We start from the raw sequence: 20097 nt of genomic DNA, 5'->3' as shown, positions 1-20097 counted from the left end.
AGCCAGTCAACCTTGTTGAAAACAGAACCGGTTTTGAAGAAAACCGAAACAGGTTGTGGTGAGAAACCGAACCGGTTTAGGTGAGAACCCGAGCCGGTTTTTGAAGAAAACCAAAATGTAGGTTTTTCAGAATTCGGTTTTTCCAGAAACCGGTTTTTGTCATTACTAGTTCTAACGCATGACTTTTTACATGCACGCATACCATTTTGTTCAGCTTAATACGATTTATCAATTAGTATATGTTTCATCTCTGGACAAAACAAAAATTAGTCAAACACTAATACATTTTTTATTACTATTATCACTTACGAATTTATGTGAAAATGCTAAATTATGGATGTTTCTTCTTTGTCTCAATATTAAAATATTGATATTACTTCCGCATCAGTTTATTACATTCAACATAAAATATATTTTAATCGGAGTATATCGCATAATGTTCCTGCATTAGAAAAAAAAAGTTGAACGATGGCATAAACTGAATGTTAAGTATAAGTACTTTCTTTCAAATATACTTCAAAAACTGGGTTCCTGGAGTGAAATCTCTCTCTGCTTCGACATCTTTATAAGCCTTCCTTTTACGATGACATAAAACAGTCTATTCATGTCAAAATCCGATGGGTCTCACCGCAAACACGACGAAGAGTGCGAGAGATCTGAGGCGTTTAGCCTGAGTCACGCATTGTTGGCCAAGCCACTAAGAAACATGAAAAGTGAAAAGTCTTTGATGAGAACTTGCAATCATGTGTTTAGCTGGAATTTCGTGCATTTAACAACGAAAGTTTTATGGTAAATTTCTTCAGTTTTCTACAGCCCAGCAACGAACCCCAAAATGAACTGAACTGAACTCAACAACAGAGAACATGTTATTTCTTCCTTGTACAATCCGCGGCAAAAAACCTGCAACATGAGGTTGTAAGTTTATCGTGAATCTACGCCTAACAGCACAGGGAATTAACATAACGTCTAAGTGGAACGAATCATGCCAGAATAAACCTCGGCCTCCTCCGGTGCACACTTATTTTGGAGCAAAAGACTTCGTCATTTCACAATAAACTTATATGCTCATGTTGCAGGTTTTTTGCCGCGGATTGTACAAGTTTCGCCTAATCGCAAGAAATATTCGTTTTCATCAGCAGCAAGTATTACTAGTGCCGGCGGTTCCTAAGAACGGCAAATAAGACTATAAATTATTAATTCTCCAAAACAAAACTTTTAAATAATCAATATTTCATATAATTAATAACTAACTGCACGAAGCATTAACAACTTATTAATTTGTTCCAGAATGAATCTTAACAATTTCATTGATATACTGCACATCCTTCAATCTAACATGTAAATCAGAAATAAATACATCGTGGCACATATTTCAAAGACTGTGGTAAAGAAACTAGCAACATAACTTGAACATAAACACAATACTCTCATACCTTCCCTTACAAGAATTTTAACTTCTGTTCTCCATGACACGGTCCACAAATGCACCATTCAAATCGATACATATCTGGAGACGAAGAGCAATGTCATAAGTAGTTTGACAAACTCGTACTGGCATCCTGTGGTAGTTTCTGGTAGTTTGGCCAAATTGCTTACGAGATATTAATACACTTTGTCCGTCAAAACACCCCATAAGTCAGTTGGTGTCAAATCGAGAGATCGCACTGGCCGCTCCACAGACGGATCGACCGGCCGAGCCAGCAGTTCGGGAATGTTTCGTTCATCCCTGCCATCTTGTCTGGCATTAACGATCCTAAGTCCAGTTAAAGTTATCCCCTCTCTCAGGTTACACAGTGCTGCCATATCGAAACATTTTGACCAGAATTACAAATACTATAGCCTGTCAAACATCGTTTACATAATTGTGGGCCACCCGGTATTAATTACTGAATATTAAAGATTATTTTAATGAAGATACATCACAATAAGGGCATATACAAAATCTCTTATTATAGAGAATGGATATAGCAGACAACACAGAATTAAATTTGTTCAAAATTTTGAACTTCTAGAGAATGCCGAAACACTAAATAATATATTCGCCCTTTCTTTGCCTTCCGTTGGTTGATTAGCAGTTCACCGTCGCTTTCAGAATCGAAGCTATATGAGACGTGGAGCTACAGTCTGTTGCGGGACCCGAACCATATGAACACACTAGGAATCGAAGTCGGGTCTCCCGTTCGCACCGAAGGCACACATGTTAACAATATGTTACAAGGGAGCTCATCTTTTGCCTTCCATAAACACGCTTATGACGTACATACATTTCTTTACTGCAGAATAATATTATATATGTCAATAACATGGGCGTAGCGTTAATGGAAATTGTGAATGCGCCGCTTACCCTCACAGAATAGTAATAACAAACTGTTGCATTTAAGCCCTCTGTTCGCTTTACGCTATAGGTTTCAATCGTTTAGAATTACCTTTAAAAAAAAGTTTGCCCAGCAACTACCATGTGGTTACACAACTATTAATACTCAAATCTAAATTAGTTACGGTCCTTGTCCTACTAATAGACAGCAAAGCACGTATGTTCAGTATAACCACTATCAATGTTGAAATAGTTAAATTAAAATAACAGACTTGCATACATAAGCAATAGAAGTTTTAAAATTAAATCGTCACCTTATATTACTATAAAAAAATACACAAATATTATTGCTTTTAGCATGTAACTCTCCACCTCAATGTCATTATCCCACCCACAAACACCCTTTTAAAAGAAGTTGCTGTTTACAACGCTAGCTTTAGTTGATACCGTTGAAATAGACGATTTAAAATTCTGTAATGTAGTCATCGCAGGTACGCACCCAGATTTTCTTGCTGGGAAGGGTCCAATGATACTACTATGTCTATGTAATATTGAATGGGTATTATTCTGCACCCAAAAAGACAATAATGTATATATAAGAGGAACAGAACAGATGAAGTGTAAGATCAAATTTTCATGTTATATCCATCACTTCTCTATAGAGAAGTATAAGTTTATTGAGAAAATGTACAAATGTATGTTGTTAGGAAGTTTTTTGAAAGGAGTCCGGACCCACTGGATCCCTCGTCGGTATGCCCATGGCTACGCTTTATAGACTAAACACGTAACTGAGCATTTAACAGTTATCTTCAAGGAACTTGAGCTATACTATAGAATAAATACGCACAATATATGAATTTAGCTGCTAATGCATAATAAAGTGATCTGATCGGACGCATGGAGTGCTTTCGACGAAGATATATTGCAACCTTGCACTAACTACATATCTTTCTCCACTGGCGGATCTAGTCCGGAGCCGAGGCCCCCAGTTTTTGAGTGACAAAAATAATTTATGCTATTATTTATATACTTTTTAAAGTGCATAGTAAACTCATGATATACTTATAGTCTGGGGTCTGGCTGCCCCCCCCCCCCGCCAGTTTTTACCTTCTACATCCGCCTTTGTTCTTGTCTCCCACATCCCACTACTCCTGGAAAACGGGATATGCATTTTCTTTCTCTGGAAGGCAACTATTAAATTAAATAAATGAATTAACAATTTTCTGCATCTCAAGTGTATCATATCGATACTTCAAATTCCTTGCTTTTACAACGAATTTATTCTCCAATTACTCCAGAACAGGTATCATTTACCTTAACTCACTTTAAAGGAAAAAAGACAATGTCACTGAAGTCTGAGGCAACAATGTGACAACACTAAAATACCAAATAATCACCGAACCAATCTACTTTTACTACAACAAGCGCGACATGTTTGCGCAAGTATAACACGCAAAGAGTAACATCCTTCTCTTATCATTTTATTACACGAGGATTTCATGAGTATCACATTGAGATACGCACTATATGTTACATATTGCTTCACTTCTGTAGATTGCTAGTACTTTTACCTAAAGGATGCATTTACATCAGTCATATACAAGTCTATGCTGTATGACGTCATGATTTGGTTTTCCCCATTTTTTGCAACAAGTACTATACGGAGCAGACCGAGAAACAATGTTGACAAAATGCAGTGGCGACCAAAAATGTCCAGGCTCTCGGATTCAATAAACCTCGAGTTCAATAAACGAGAGTTAATCCTAAACTCGAGTCGGAGTGATCGCGAGCCCCAATGAGGCTAGTAAACACGAGCACGAGCCTCACTCAGAACAGTGAATCCGAACCCTTAATGGGCGCGAGTCTAGTTGAATATAATATAACGAGATCGAACGTGAGTCTCATTGAGAACAGCAAGCCAGAGACCTTAATGAGGGTGAGCTCAATGAGGTTAGCAAGCGTAAGCTCGAATTAGCCCGAGCCTCAATGAGATTTTTAAGTGCAAACCCCTTAATGAGCGCGAGTCCATCGAGGTTAAGATGCGCGAGCTCGAGTCTCATAAGGATAGCGAGGCCGAGTCCATTAAGATTAATAAACGCGAGCTCGTGTTCTTGAGTGCGAGCTTGAGGTAGTGTGAGTGTCATTGCCGATTAGTAAGCCCAAGCCCAAATCTGTCAGAGGATAGGGAGCCCGAGCCCCATGTGCTTAATGAGCTTTAGCTCGTGTTAGTGCGACTCTTATTGAGGATAGCGAAATTGAGCTCGTGAGTGAGAGCTTCACACAACGTGAGCCTTACTGAAATTGCTGACTGCGAGCAGATTCCAATGTGGTTAATAAACTCTAGCTCGAGTTAGTACAAGTCTCGCTGAGGATAGTGACATCAAGTTTATGAGTGCGAATCTAAGACAGCATGAGTCTGAGATTAGTGAGTGCGATCTCCAGTCTAATTGAGAATGCCGAATAGCTCAAGCGTATGAGCTAACGTAAGCATCGTTGGCAATAGTGAGCGTGAACACGTGTGAGTCTCGATTGCATAATGACAGTCTCTAGTGGTGGCAGGAAAACAAGCTATAAAAGGCCGAGTCTATGGTTTTCCAGATAATACACCACTTATCATCACAAGTATTCTGCCATTATTGGCAGGTCACTTGAAGCAAATGAGAAATGTCCATGTTCCACGGTCTTCCGCTAAGCTCTTCGTCTTAATTGCGATTTTTCTATGTTGATATTGTTCATTAATTGCAGTCTTCTTTGCCCCTTTCCTGCCATCATACCCTCTAGCACGTCCCTCATGATACAGTTTCTTCTTAGCCAATGTCCCAACCAGTTTCTCTCCCTCTTTCCAATAAATATCTAAAAGTGTTCTTTTCTTGCCAACGATTTCTCACACTCTCATTCGTTACCAGTATTCGTATACTGCCAAAATTTGTCTACACCATTCTCTCACCGTGTCCCATCGCTCTTCTTGCTATGCCTGTTTCTGTGTGTTGTTGCTACGTCAAACAATTAGAAATAGGGATGGCCATTTTCGATTTTTCGAAAAGTATCCAATTTTTTCAAATTTTCGTTTTATTGATAATTTTTAGTCTTTCGAAAACAATCCCAAAACCTTTTTTCGTTTTTCAGAGAATTATTCGATTTTCGTTTATGGAAGGATTGTTAGTTTTTAATTCCCCACCAAAAAACTTTTCCTTTTTAAAAAATTTGGTTTCGATAAAGTATTTTTGAAAAAAAAAAATGGCCATTCCTAATTAGAAACTACTTATGCACTCTGTACATCATAGATCAACAATCTCCTTCTCAATTGTAAACCGGGTGATTTTTCTTTTTTTAAAAGATATATTGAAAGGGTGTGCTTCATGTGAATGCACTCAAAAGATAAAACGCGTAAATCTCAAAAAACAGATTACCGCATTTGAAATACAGTATAAAGCAGTGTGACTATATCAAACACGCACAAATTATCCCTAGATGGCATTTACTGCTGTTCATCAATAGCTGATTACGGTAAGATCCACACGTTACAATATCTCATACGAGCATTTTATACTTTATTTTGATAGATGATGATTCTGCTTTCTGATAAAATGTAATCATCTACTTACGTTCAATAGGTAGATTGATAATGAGCTACAGCGAAAATTATGTGAAAAATACTGTATTGATAATCGGATTTACGCATCTGTACAAAACTTCAGAGCAAGGGCCGTATTTGTGTACCATGGGCCGCGGTGACAAATTTTCACGGACCAGTTTTTTCTTTTTCTTTCTTTCTTTCTTTTTTTTTTAAATCATACCCTAGTTCTGGAATTTACAGAAATTTAGCGACCAACATTCATATTAAGAAGGTGGCAAAATGTTAAAACATGGCCTGTTCAGAACTGTAATTCGTAAATAAATGTGCGGATTTTAAGTTACGATATTTAACCCTAACGAATAGAAAAGTAGTCTAATAGAAATATTATTAAATCTACGTTGAAGTGTGAAGACGTTTTGAAGGAATATACCGGTATGGTATCTCCCTGCTCGTTTATCACTTTATATGGTATACAGCAACAATAACTGTAATAACTAATACAGTAAATCACCCCATACCGATCATTCCCTAACTATAGATTTTTTGGGGGGGCAGCAGCGACACATAACTCTCTCTACTGCAGACACAGTCAGTCTTCTTTTCCCCTAACGTTTTGCTAACTACTTCATAAAGGACAAGAATTATTCCTCAGTTCATGTAGCAGAAAAAAATAACTCACAGTCAACGAATTTCTTTTTTCTTTTTTTGCTGATCGCGGTGACAGTGAAGACCTTCAAATGATCCAGCAGCTGGAAGCACATTTCGAACTGAAGTTACTGTCTGCAGAAGAACTCTGGGCGACAATTATTCCAAATTTTTCAAGAAATACAAAAACTGTCAATGACTGATGCGTTCTATCTAAATTTTAATCTATACTATATAAAATAATGTGTGTGCATGTATGTGTGTCATAAATATTTCGCGAGAACAGAGTCACCCAAAAGCACGAAATTGTTTTCACCAGATCTAATCGCGTACGTAGCCGATGTTTTCGATTTTTGACTTGAGAGAGGATTGGGAGGTCAAAATTTAGAAGTTCGTATATGTACAGCGAACCATAGTGCCTATGAGGCAGGTCACCCAATAGTTTTCCCTATAGTCCAGGCTGCATACCTTCCAGATCATTACATTGTGTTGCATTAACATTCTTTCCGTGCCAAGAACTGACATGTCAGCTAGTCCGAGGATCGATAGAGGCAATGCCCTGTTTGTATTCGATGTATTTCTTTACTATCAAAAGATTTTCCATAAACATTACTATATCCGTGCGAAGAACGGGCATTTCTGCTAGTAGTTTATAATATTGCACGTTCTTATTGTATTAATTTCAGTACTGTCAGTGTGTAAATTTAAAAACTTTTATAGGGGAATGACATACTTGAAAATAAAGTACTGTACATACCTAGAGATAGAGTATATGTTTTGTAGTACACGCTCATATAATCACGACCCCCCAGCGATTATTTCAATACATAAGGTGATTTCCCACTTATCCGCCCAATAGTTCGAACACTGAGTAGTTCTTTTCTTTTTTAATTAGCCTATACAGTATTTACAACTAATGTATTCGTGATTCTCTTTCTACAAAGAAATCCTAGGATTCATTTCATAAAAATAGTTCTGCAACTTAATTAGCGGAAATCAGTTTAATCACAGATTCCTCCCTCAAATGTTTAACATAACATCTGTCAGTGTGTAGGTTCACTAATGCTCGGTTAAGAGGTTTTTCGCGATTAGTTGAACCGCAAAAGAAGTCTGTTTACCGACCTCAGCTTTAGTAGATATGCTTGTTTATAAGCTCAATTGATAGTAATGTTATGATACTGTACTAATTTTGATACATCTACAGCTATTCGTACTATATATTGAACACAGTTTGTGGTAAATCCAAGCGAGAATTACACCGGTCTGGTAAATAAAAGCTAGTGTTTTCCAACTTCTTTTTTTCTTTATTATTATTATTATTATTATTATTATTATTATTATTATTATTATTATTATTATTATTTTCTTTTCATCGCTCAACAGGAAATGCCTCGTTCCGCTTACTTATAGCTGAGAATACGAATTGGATATTTTTACAGATTCTTCCTGAGAAATTTCCTTGTGTTACTTCCCGACTAATGATTTCTTATGAAACACGTGAATAAGTTTTACTTTTTAAAATATGCCTTCTATTATTACTTTCATTAGCAGTATCTCATAGTAAGTGAAAATTAGGAGTATACTCATATGTAACAAACTGTTTATGCATAAGGATAATATTTACAATTACATTTAAATTCTTTACGGCTCCTACTCTCGCCTTCGGTGAAAGATACTGCCTCGATTCCTAATGGGACTACAAGTGATTTACATTCTAAGGAACCTCCCCAAAACTCTATTTGTACACTTTCTTAATAAAAAGATACTTTTTAGCAGAGAAATGACTGATGCAGCACAAAGATTTGATATTGCACTCTTTTCTTATCAAAAATATTGTTCTATCGTTTTTTCTGAGAATATAGGTGGCAGTACGTAACAATTACTTATCGTCTTTTCAGGTGCAAAATAACACTGGTTAATACTCCATAGTAGGGATGGCCACAACCGGTTCCTGGTGGAACCGGTTTTCGGCTCTGAACGGATCCCGTTCTAGAAGATTCGGTTCCGGAACCGGTTTTTCGGATCCAGGTCTGGAACTAGTTCCTAAGATCCGGTTCCGGAACCGGTTTTTCGGATCCAGGTCCGGAACCAGTTCCTAAGATCCGGTTCTGGAACCGGGTTTTCGGATCCAGGTCCGGAACCAGTTCCTAAGATCCGGTTCTGGAACCGGGTTTTCGGATCCAGGTCCGGAACCGGATCTTTGTGGCCATCCCTACTCCATAGACGTAACAGGTGGGAGGGGAAACTGAGCTACTGAGGCTCAGTGGTGCAGCGCTTACCTCTGGTGCGTGGGTCCCGGGTACGATCCCCGGTCAACTAAGTTTATGGTGGACAAGATCGTGTACGTCAGTTTTCTTGAGGATATTCTCGTTTCCTCCCACTTCCTCATTCTACAAATTCTTTTCATCATCATTCATTTGCCTATTTTTAATAATCTTCTCCCTTAGCCTAAAGTGCATAATCGTGGGACGTTAAACTGAAAAATTTCACTTCATTTCATTTTCGATAGGCATAACGTCTTCTAAGTAGTACTAGAGGTCCGAAAATTCGGACACCTTTTTAACAAAAAATTTTGGATGCGCTCCTGACACTATATAATATCTCGGAGTCTGAATACATGAATCCGAATACTGCAGTGGTGAGGTTTTTAAATAATAACAATTTTGCATGGATTCATCTTGAGCACTCACGAAAATAAACAGGCTAAAGAATGATCATGCAATACTGAATGACATCAATTAAAAGGGTTGCCTCCAAGACTAAGTTAGAAAAAGTATGGTGAAGGTGATGTCTCGTCTTGGAAAGTGAATATTTTTATATTGGAAAAATTCTGTTTTGCCTCGTATCTTTCGACGAAAATTATATGGCTACTACAATCACCTGACGCAACATTTTACGCAGACATATTAGGACGGATCCCCCGCAAAAAAATCTAGGAGACTGGATAAAGCAATGACTAGAAGTACCCTGATTACTGTTTACGCTGTGGCACTAAAAAAGTTGACTTGATTTTGAGTTTAACGTCCTGTTCAGCAGCGAGCTCCCGCCGGGAATCGAACCCGGGTCTCCCACGCCAAAGGCACGTACGCTAACCGCTTAGCCATGAAGGAGCCCATGGCACTGAAAAAGAACGTTGAACTCTAATCAGTGAGTCATACGTGTATAGTTTCTCCCATAATTTTAACTTTTTCTTAGTTTTAACATCCCATATAGGCTAAAGATGACGGATGTTAATGCAAGTAAATCGTCATGATAGAATTCGTGAAAAAAAAAAGAAAAAGAAAACGAGAGAATAAAGAGAAAATCCACGCACACGATATCGTCCAGCTCCCTCTCGAGGTCTGGAATTGAACCAGGAACCTCTCGCACTAGTACGTATCCACTTTGTCGCAAAACGTTCATTTAGAATGTCTTTTAAGCCTCGCTCATTATTAATACTTACAAACACCACAGACGCTAGTACTTTAATTTGCATTCGACCTCGAATTTAAGAGGGTTATTCATTACATAAAAACCTCTTTTACGCTCTGCGGTTATATGAATTTTAACACATAATATATTTGTAAATGAAATATTTCACTTTCACTTTAACCCATGATCATGTGCTTTAGGCTAAAGGAGAAGGATAATTAACACAAGTGAATAATGATGGAACAATTGGCGGAATGATAATGTGGGAGGAGTGCCCAAGAAACCCTAGGATATATTACCCACAAAAAACTTAGTTGTCCGGGGATCGAACCAGGGACCCATGCACCAGAGGTAAGCGCTCTACTACCGTGGCGCAGATAAAGAGAGTATACACTACTTAATAAGGAGGCAGGTCCTTGCAGAAATTGTACACTTTTGAACAAATATATTAGCAGCTTACTTCTCTGAATTTCCCCCACTTGTGGGCCCCTGCATTTTACATAATTACTTCCAAGAAAGGAAAAGATTCTCTACTCTCGGAATTTCTTCCTCTCCTTTCTGTGTACTCATTAGTATGAGCCATTGGCGTATTTACGATTTTGTTTCAGGAGGGGCTTTGCTAACTTTCGGGGGGGGGAATTTGCATGAAAATGTGAAAATTCTGCAATATATTTCATATACTTTACTATAGTAAGGAAGATTCCGGGGGTCTTAAGCCCGGAAGCCCCCCTAAATACGCCACTAAGTATGACCCTTCCTGCATGGGCGGAGTTATGGGGGGCATTGCCTCAACTTTTGGACAAAAAATAAAAATGCCACCTGTAAGATTGCCACCTACCAAAAAGTCTACTCCCCCCCCCCCGTAGACAATTCCTAGCTCCACCTATGCCTTCCTGGATAAGAAGTTCCATTCAGTTTCAGGAAAATTTAGCCAGAAATTATACAAACTTCAACGAAAACACGACTTTTATATTGTTATTGTTTTTACATGCCTAGTTTGTGTTCTTTAGCCTAAAGAACAGTCCACCAAGAATCGAACCCGGACCAAAGTAAAGCAGGAGTTCTAACGAACTGTTCGAGTATTCATTCATTCGGTAGTCTGACGTTTCGCGATGAATTACTGTGTATTACACTATTACTGCTTCATTCAACTGAAGTCTGTTAGAAGTTAAATATTGGACGTAAATATTCTGGAGAGAAACAATACCATTAAATAACTTTCATAATAAATATTTTTGAAGCTATGATAATCAGATTATATAAACTTTAGGCTTCGTTTCTTATATAACTAAATATTTCATATTTTAAATCACTTATTACGTGTTCACATTTAATATCCGAAAGGCATTTATTAGTTGTTCATCTAAAACAACCGACGAAATACCCTACATTCACTCACTCTACGTGGGTTACTTACTCACCATCTTTCGAGGTCTTCTTTGTTTCCAAAACCAAGAAAAGATATGCGTTCTTCACTTCTATTTGGTTAACAAGAAATGCTTCAACACTTTATACACTGGTTTTACATATGGTTGTTTTCTTCACTATCAAACGTGTATCGTAACACCGAACACTTGAAAACACCACGCACAGACAACACACACAATACACGCACACCTAAGAATTCTATCCAACTGTCTGCTGGATGACTGGAGCTAACATCACCTCACCAAGTACAGCTAGAGCAACAGTTTGGCAGCCAGCGCAGCGCCTCCAGACCAACTTGTAGGAGCGCCACCACATTTACAACATCGCTGTAAACTGAACCTTGCGAAGCGACCGGTTCCGCTGCTACAATTGCCTCAGGTAAAACAAAAACATTTTTCAGCTGTTACTGCTCGCAAGTGCTAACTCAAGCGAAGCGTCTACAAGAGCCATGTGCACCTGCCTGGATAAGGGGGAAACTTTATTTAATAAATGTCGTCCCTACAGTTCATTTTCACAAAGTTTTCAAAACAAAGATCGGTGATAAATATAAAAATATGTAGATATTCACTGTCATTTACAAGTGACATGTTAGAGATATGGACGCTTGTTTTCACTTTCTGTTGATTTTTGACATTGGCACGTGTACGCGGTTAATGTCTCTAACCAGTGGCGCATACAGGGGGATTCCGGATTTTAACTTACAGTGGGACAAAAGAAACGAGACAGGTAGGGGTTTTTTAGTCCCGTCTCGTAAATTGTAGGCATCTCGTCCATGTATGAATTCAGGGGGTAGCCCGGGGAAATCTCCCTCCCCGGAGAAACTCCCAAAATTTCAGTCACAAAATGAAATTATTTCACCCAATTATTTGCTTTTCTTTCCGTGCACGTGCAGACGAAATCCGATCTCTCAATATACATATAAATGATGCAGACCCATTCTATAGAAATATTAAACATGTAACATCTAAGATAGAATATCAAATAGTCAGTAAAACCTGTATTTCTTAACACTATGACCAACTTTGGCAGAACATGAAATTGTTAACTGTTGAAGAAAGGTTTGTATTTTAGTAGGTACTATACTCTCGCTCTATATCATATATTAGTAGGTAGCACTAGCACAGATTGAGATAGGAAAGGAAATATAGGGAAGATTTTTCGATCATTCCATATGATCTCTAATGTCAGCAGACTTCACTTCTTGAAAATGTACAGGTCTTGCATTATTTAAAATCAGGCCCGCAACTAGAGGGGCCTGGCCCCCCTACACTTTTCGTGGCCCCTCCAGATCTCAACACAAAAACACAATTTAGATATTTGTAAGAGAATTTTTGATGACTTGGCCCCCCTAACGTATTCATGTCCTCTAAAAAACTTTGTAGCTGGTTTCGGGCCTGTTTGAAATAGAGCGCCTAAATCCCATTTCTCGCATCGGAAGTAACAGACATAAATGTGTTTTACGATTGTTAAAGTAAACACGCCTTTCTTTAACTAAAAATAAGTCAGTTAAAGCTTGCGATTCAGAGGGCGTCATTCAGAGGGATCAGGGAGGAACAGTTATCCCTCCTGAGTTAGGGATTTATATAGGATTTATCAATATAATAGTAATATATAAGTGAAAGATTGCTATTGAAGCTGCCGAAGATCCTGCTCAGTGCCGTGCCACGGGGAAGGGGCAAGCGGGGCGACGGTCCGGGGCGCCGAAGTAAGGGGCGAAAAATTCGGGAGGGAAAAAGAAAAGAAGGAAAGAAAAAAGAGAGGAATGAAACACATGTGCACATGTGGGTATGTGCACATATATAAAATGAAAAGAAAAAAGTAATAAAAAGTGCTCAAAATCAAGGAAAAGCAGGGTTTACTTTTTAAAATTTTCTCACCTTTCGCGGCTCGTCTGTCGACCTCATATATACGGGGGTGCCGTCGTATACTCTCGCCCCAAGCGCTGATTTTCCACGAATCGGCACTAATCCTACTGAAGATTTTGTAAACTAAACTAAACTATTGATGTGTATGCAGTGAAGAAAACAAGGCTACTATGCTTGATTTAGAATCAGAAGTGTAAGAAAGAATGATAACTTTTTGTTAAGATATTCCTATGTATGTTTGTTTTAGGACAAAAAATATTTGAGTTAATTTAAACTGAATATAAGAAATAATAACAAAAATAACTACTGTAAAATTAGCAGTTAAAATTTAGTCAAAAATATAATTGCCAGTCTTTATTTAATGTTTTAGATAAAATTAAACGATTGTTTTTCTTAAATTATAATCTTACATACCGTATATTCCAGAACCCAACCGAATAGAAGTAGAAACCGCTATAAAGAAATTAAAGAAACACAAATCTCCGGGTGTAGATGAAATTCCGGCTGAGTTAATTTTAGCTGGTGGTGAAAAATTGTGGAACAAGGTACACAAACTCATTCAAATATCTAGGATCAAATATCTACTTTCAAATATCTAGGTTCAATATTAACAGACGAAAATCATATGCACGGAGAAATTAAATGTTGACTAAAAGCAGGGGATTCGTATTACTATTCGGTTCAAAATCTCTTGTCGTCGCGAATTCTGTCGAGAAATTTGAAGCTTAAAATATACAAAACGATAATCATGCCTGTTGTTCTGTATCGTTGTGAAACATGGTCGCTTACTCTGAGGGAAGAACATAGACTGGAAGTATTTGAGAACAGGATCCTGAGAAGAATATTCGGACCCAAGAGGAACGGGAATGGGGAATGGCGGAAACTTCATAACGAGGAACTACATAATTTATACGGTTTACCCAACATTGTTAGGGTCGTCAAGTCTAGGAGGCTTAGGTGGGCAGGTCATACAGCTAGAATGGAAGAAAGGAGAAACGCTTTCAAAGTCTTGACTGGAAGACCAATCGGAAAACGACCCTTAGGAAGACCTAGGCGCAGATGGGAGGACAATATTAAGATGGATCTCGCAGAGATAGGAATACAAAGTAGAAACTGGATCCAGTTGGCTAAGGATAGAAGTCAGTGGAGAGTTTTTGTGAACGCGGCATTGAACCTCCGGGTTCCATAGGCCATAGAGTTAGTTAGTATCAGCGTAATAACTATATTTATTATTTTTATTTTTATTTGTAAAAACTATCTTTCATTTATTTTTTTCCAGAAAAATCAATGAGAAGGACAGTGTATATATTGTAAGAGTTCAACCGGAGTCATCCGATCTGCATCAAACTTCGCATTTTGGCAGACCTGCTGTAAAGTTTGTAAAATAATATGGAGTTCCAACCGTTGGTTCCTAAGTTATACGCAAAATTAAAATAACATGAAATCGATTTTTTTCAACTATGCATATTTTACTCTTCGGAAACTACCTTTATTTATTTATTTATTTATTTATTTATTTATTTATTTATTTATTTATTTATTTATTTATTTATTGTTAATTCAGGATTGCCAACCATATGATAACTTATTGGGATATGCGATGGTTGAAGCCTTAAGCTATATAAGATAATGCCCTTGCGATAAGACATGAATATATGATGATTTTTAGAACGCACACTTTTTTTTCAGTTTTTAATATCCAAATAAATTGTAAATGTGCATTAAATAATTATAAATTACACACTCTGAGGTTTTCAACAGTCATTCCCGCTAAAATAAATGAATAACGATTTGAGAATTGGCAAATGACACCCTGCATCCATTTTTTGAATTCAATTACATTTACGATTGGGTGGGAAAATTGTGTTCTTCGGAGTAGTGTTAATAAGAATTTAAAAATGGTTAGGACAGTGACGCCGATTTGAAGTTCTGAAGATTACTAGATTACTATTATCAGTAGTATTGTATTTATTTGTACACTCCGCATCAAAAAAATTGCGACACCTAACGCCGTGCAGCTAGACCACCCAATATACACCTTCTTATCTAATAATCGTGTCTGGTAAAGAGACCTCCTCTCTCTCCTCCCTTCTTCTCTCCCATACTAAAATTAGCTAACAACATGAACGCAATTCTAATTTCAAAATACACATGTATTAATATCGATAAAATGAAATAACAAAACCGAGACGAAACAAGATTCATAAGTTGATTTAAAGAGAAACTGAAACACACACAATTAAGAATTGAAACCAATGGATGTCTATTATACAGAGTTCAGAAATGAGGCAGAGAGAGAGAGAGAGAGAGAGAGAGAGAGAAGGTGCGAGAAGAAGAAAAAGAAAAGGGAAAACAGATCAAAATGTGGAATTTTAAACTTGGTAAGAAAAGAACCTAACATTATAAAGTTCCGTTACCAGAAATAGAATAGAATAAATAACGTTTGTTTATATATATTTTTTCAGGACTATTCAAATATATAGAGGATGCTTGAAACATTCATTAAGTCACTTTCATAAAGGATAGCATATTCAATTTCCAGTAGAACTGTAGACTCACAGACACATCTAAGATAATGTCAACAGTTTAACACATGCTTTGTTTCCGCGTGGTTCGGTTGTAAACTCGGTAGTGTTCATTGGACGTACTGATGCAAACTACATTCTAATAAATCCAGTAGGAAGCGTATGTCATATCTGCCATTCCGGACTAGTAATGCAAAGTGAACAAAAAAAGAAGAAAGAAACGGAAAGAAAAAGAAAGAGAGATAAAATTGAATGAGTGCTATTTTACTAGTAAATTTTTATCAGAAATATCCTATATTAAATATCCAAACCGTATCATAATGAAAAATTACAAATGTTCAAATGGAAAATTGGATGTTCCTTACAGATATAGCAGACCTCGCATGTTTCAAATTTCAACGTGAATAAATCGCATTGAATTATAAGATGGAAACAAATTTGTGTCGAAGTAATATAAATAAAATGTTGTTTCCAAATAACCAAAGAGGTTGTCATTTTCTAGTCTTTTCCGAAGATTTATCTGTTCCGAACATCCAGCATCACTTTCATCTCTTGCGAATATAACGTTGTAATTTGCACAGATAGAATGAACACGGTACAGCTCAAAGGGATCATAGTGTCAGTCGGATGATGTTGGTTAGCTTATGGACCACCATTGGGTCGAGGATTCAAACCCGTAGTGACTCGGTAATTCGACTGAGACTCGGTAACCCAGATGATAAAAAGGATATTTTGCTTATTAAGTTGCGTTTAAACATTATTTCTTTCAGAGATGACCAGGACTGGAGATGTTATCCCCAGAGCACAAAAAACTCGACGCTGAAGTTACCAGTTAATTACATTTTCCAGACCAGGTATATCGGCCCTACTTTAGAACACGCACACGCACATGAATTGCGTGTGTACGTGCGAGAGAGGGGGAGAAGTGAAAGATGCAACGACAGCATAGGGAAACGTCAAGGAAGACACAAACACACACAGAGAGACGAATATAAATATGAAACATACTTATCATTACAGTGTATGATGAAGAACACACACACTGTTTATTCGAATTGTCGCCAGTGATGCTTTGTCAGTTATCCAACATAAGATAAATCTCTGTTTGCAGCCATTATTTTATGCGAAAAATTTATATTACTTGACGGGGAATCGAACCGAGATTTTCCGCTTGGAAGTCCGGTACTTTATCACTACATCACCGATTGCTTTACCCAAACGTTGTTCAATAAATGCTGTAATATTTCTTTCTGAGAACGATAACACGAAAAGTGTTTACTGTAGATCAATGAAGTGTTTCGAATATCCTGGCAAATCCATTGCCCTTTCCCAACCAACATTCGTAAATCGCTCCATCATGATAAAGGTGTTTGCTTCCACATTCTTAAGCATTGCATGTCGAACATGAGAAATCGATTCTTCACTATCACTTTGTAAAAAATGCAACTTTGGCGTGAACCTACGCTAGACAGCTTTACTAATTGAAACTGCATTACGTTACAGCTACACTGTCCTGCCACCTGAAACTAGAAACCAAATATTACTTACTTTAGCCTTGATCATTTGAACTATCAAGATTCTTCCTGTAGGGTTATTTGCACCTAAGTGCACAATGAAATTCATTTAATCGACGACCTAGAGAGAAATTAGTGTCCACTAATAAAGGAAAGAACATTCAATCCACGAAAAATTACAGAAATAAAAATATATTATTCAGTAATTTCGCCGTGTAAATTCAAAAGTACGCGAATAATAATAATAATAATAATAATAATAATAATAATAATAATAATAATAATAATAATAATAATTATTATTATTATTATTATTATTATTATTATTATTATTATTATTATTATTATTATTATTATTACTATTAGCATCAATTGGCGGTTTTGCTGGGCTAAGTTGAGAAAAAATAACAATATGCTCCGTTATTCAGTCACTTTTTACTATTACTAAAGCGCTCTTTGATATCGGTCATTTTCAATGAGTTTTTTTATATTCCCTCCCCTTCCCATGTTGCGGAGCACGGCATCTTCAATGTCATTGTTCATCTCATCCACCCGGAAAACTATGAATTCCACGACGATATTGGTTATTTTGATCATTTTTATATGTCTCCCCCTCCTCCATGTTGCGGGCTGAATTTGGATTTAAACGGCATCAGATGTGTCACTGTTCATCTCAGCGACTCCAAAAATTATAGATTCGATACTAATATCGGTCATTTTTCTTTCTCTTTTAAATGTTGCTATCCTTCCCCCTTCCTTTATTGACACCATCAAAATGATATGAGGAAAACCAGCTCGAGTTCGAACTTCTTCTAGGTTGAAAATTTTATCGAGATTGGTACAGTGGTTCAAGACTTATTAAATTTTATTTAAGTTTATATATCTCCCTTACCCATTCTCCTTCTCTAGCGTGAAAGTGAAATAATAAAAACCATGTCAGACCCGAACCTCATCTACGTTAATAATTTGATCGAGATAGGTCGCGTGGTTCAAGAGTTACTGTATTAAGTTGTATTTATTTTTATATATCTTTCCCCTCCCGTAACTCCCAGCGGCGTAGCGTAAAGGAACACCGGTATGCCCGGCATCTCCTATTAATAAGAAAAATACGTATTTCATTGTATATAAATTGTTTGCTTGTAATTATCACAATTATTTCCACTGCAATCTTCTGGATGTGCTCTCTCGGAACCTACGCATGCGCGTCACTCAGATGCACATTTTCTATCTTTCCTCTTGTCGTATGCTATGTTCCTTGGACATCCAGACCTACTGCAAGAAACGGGGTTTTCGTCTGCTTTCTGTGGAGTGCGCATGCGCAACTACTTGCTTTCTTAACTCCCTTCATCCCTTGCAACTCTACATTTTGCTTTAGATATACGCTGGCATATCTTCAAGTATTTCCAACTCTATCTATTTTGAACTAAGCTATAGTTTCTGTAGAGAACGTACGAGCGCTAACGTCAAGGAAAGACAACAAAACAGAAATGACTAGTTCAATGCCTTTTTGAACCATGTCGGTTATGTAAATAATAGTATAAAAAATAGCTATACTTTAATCGTAATTAAATGCATCGTAATTAAAGGCAAATTATTAATCTTCATCATAAATACATAGTCTGTTCAGTGGCGTGGCCAGAAATTCTTTGAGGGAGCTCACACACACAAGCATAAATATAAAGTATTCTGTAGAATCACGGTCACCGATCTGGTAGACCAAGAGAGCCAGCATTCTCGCCCCTCGCAAAGATTCCTTGGCCCTTCAGTCATTAGCACATATCCCGAGGAGATGAGGAGGACATGTCCCCTCCATCCGATTTGAAATTGTTATGATTTGTATCCGAATGCCACAGAGGAAAGTGGTATGAAATTGAGGTCCCTTGACTTGTTTCATTTTAAAAAAAGAATCGTGTTTTTAATATTTCATTATCATTTATTATTGTTAGTCTATTTTCAACTATTTGTTTAATTCCTGTAACGATTCCTGTAATGCTATTGTGATCATCATAATTTTGCTCAAATAAGAGTATGGTTGCGCCATACATAGTTGATTTTCTTTCATAGTTTTGGGGAAGTCATTATTTATATTATTACAAAACAAGTGTCCTAAAATTCTAATGTGGATCATTGTGGATGTGTAAATAGAAACATATGAATTATAAATATGTATGTATTCAGATTTCAGAATGTGTTCACGACACTTGATAGTATCACAATTTTATCTACACGCCTGGTATGTAATATACAACAGGTTCACCTCAGAAATCAGATTCATCTACCGTAATATGAGTTTCATCACCCCTCCCCCCAGAGTAAGCCTCAAATATGCCCTCCTCCAAATGCTGAAGACAACTCTGATCCTCCACAGCATTGTTTTTCAACTTCATAAATATTTTGAAAATCGCTTTAAAAAATGGGAACGGTCTTACCCGTTTCCCGAACGTTGAAGACAGATTTGCGCCCCTGCCTTCAGTATCTGGATATCTGACAACGAAATACATACTCAGAAACAGGCCCCCAGAGCTGGTTTAAGTGTTTTCTATTTACATTTTCAAATGATATACGTATACACTCAGGCCCATATTCACGAATGGGCGTCAGAGTTTCGGACTCAAGATGACAAATTTCTAGGGCCTGACTTTCTAGAGAACGAGATTGAAGTATGGTATGCGGAGAAAGAAGCTGCCCATGAGAAAGAAATAAAGGGAACTATACTGGAAACAATGTTCATACAACAGCGGGGCCGAGTTTTCTTGTCACACGGTAGTGGTAAGAAGAAGCTGAGACAATTGCTTATTGGCTTCTGACGTAATCCACG

The 20097-nt window shown here is 37.3% G+C and overlaps 1 protein-coding gene across 1 annotated transcript in view; it reads right to left on the bottom strand.

Moving 5' to 3' along the window:
• Window positions 1-11714, bottom strand: part of bdg (sodium-dependent transporter bedraggled) — a 409562-nt gene extending 397848 nt beyond the window's left edge. Inside the window, exon 1 of the mRNA XM_081729633.1 lies at window positions 11369-11714. The gene's annotated coding sequence lies outside the window, so the exon portion shown is untranslated. The remainder of the gene's footprint in view (window positions 1-11368) is intronic.
• Window positions 11715-20097: the final 8383 nt, after the last annotated feature.

Source organism: Thermobia domestica, chromosome 1, assembly GCF_964235325.1.
Source record: "Thermobia domestica chromosome 1, izTheDome1.hap1.1, whole genome shotgun sequence".
NCBI classification, from domain to species: Eukaryota; Metazoa; Arthropoda; class Insecta; order Zygentoma; family Lepismatidae; genus Thermobia; species Thermobia domestica.
This window is presented reverse-complemented; position numbering and strand designations above follow the sequence as displayed.